Raw genomic sequence first — 1,686 nt, forward strand, 5'->3', positions numbered from 1 at the left:
GGCTTGGGGGGAGGACGCGGAGGGGAGCGGGAGAAGGGGGCGCGCGGGGACGGCGGCTCTGGCTGCCCCCAGCACCCCTCCCGAGGTGCGGGGTCGGGAAGGGCGGGGGGCGGCAGCCCTCCCTCGGGCTCCTCCTCGGGCGGGCAGAAAGCGGCGCCTTCGGGGCTCCTCTTTTAGCCGGAGGCTTCCCGCCCGCTTGGCCCCTCCTAGGCAATGACGGCGGCTCCCCGCGGCGCCGAGGGCGCGTCCCGCCGGGCGGCGAAGCGAGCGGCGTGCGCCCCGCGGAAGAGGAAAAAGGCGCCGGGCGTCCCAGGGCGGCGTGCGGCGGCTTCAGCGAGGGGCAGCGGCGGGTGCGTAGCTGCGCCGGACGCGCGCGGCGCCCGGGGCTGGCTGTGGAGAAGCGCTCCTGCCACCGCCGCCGCCGCTCCAGTTGCCGGCAGCGCCGAGCAGAAAATCAGGGGCGGGCGCGCAGGGCATGGTTCGGGGAGGCGAGCAGGAAGTCCCAGCAAGTTTCCCCGAGGCGGGTCGCCCGCTTGGCGCGCAGCCCTCGAGGCGTCGCGTCGCCCCCGGTGCCCCGCGCCTCTGGCTCCTGGCACGGAGGGAGGCTGAGACTCGGCGGCGCGAGCAGCGAGGGCAGAGGCGGCGGGGAAGGGACACGCCTCCTCCCTTCCCTCCCCTCCGGAGCGCGGAGCGAGCGGAGCTGCCAGTCGCTTCCCGGCTGTGCGGGGAGGAAGCCGCGAGCACCTGAGCGGATGGCTCCGAGCTTCCAGCCTGCGACGAATCCAGCGCCTGGCCGAGGGGCGGGAAGGCGGGCGCCGCCACTTTAAGGGTATCCCCGAGATGGCAGCCTCTGTGCCACACAGTGTGTTTCTCTCTCTCTCCCCATTTCCCCTTCAATATGCCATTCATCTAACGTTTCATTCTAATGGACTGCGAAGTTTCTCGCCCTAACACCCCTCCCGGGGGCGGGATGTCAGGGAAAGCAGCAGCCTGAACGCTGGGGAAAACACTTATGCCGGCACGCCTGCGGTGTAGGTTTGTTAGCGCGCTTCTGCCGCTTTTAATGGCTTGGCGATTCCAGGCTTACTGTTACTTCCTCCTCCCCCTCCCGCCTTTTCTCCTTTCTGCCCGCGACAGGGCTGATCGTGCAATTCCAGATACTTTGAACACGTGTGTAGCCGGTGATTCTTGCAGAGAAAATGGCACCGAACTGGTCAGATTCTGTGCACAGCTAGTCGCGGAGGAAGGGAGGAGAATGTTAAAGAAAACCTTTATTTTCTTGCACGGTAAGATTGAGAAGATGCAGTTCTAAAAATTGACAGCACCTAGACGTTCATCTAGGACATGCTTTAAAAGCTTCTGAAGCAGAAACATTTGATCACTACCTTTCCTCCTGCTTGTTTAACGCATCTGGGAATCAGATGGCATTGTGTACACATTGTGTTTTCATATTCACATTGGGTAAACAGTTGTATGCAACCAAATGGAAACTGGGTCTCTCAATTCTTTCCCTTTACATATACATTTCCCTTTCCCTTTATATTTGATATGCAATCTTTTTTTTTAATAAAAATTGCTTTCCTTTTAATATGCTCCTGGGGGAAAAAACTCTTAGAGAGCAGACAGTATCTAATATTAGAAATACATGCAGTGAGAAGATAATAAAGTTCTTTGTACCTTGCCTTT

This window comes from Varanus komodoensis, unplaced genomic scaffold, assembly GCF_004798865.1.
Source record: "Varanus komodoensis strain SLA01 unplaced genomic scaffold, ASM479886v1 scaffold2, whole genome shotgun sequence".
Classification (NCBI taxonomy): domain Eukaryota; kingdom Metazoa; phylum Chordata; class Lepidosauria; order Squamata; family Varanidae; genus Varanus; species Varanus komodoensis.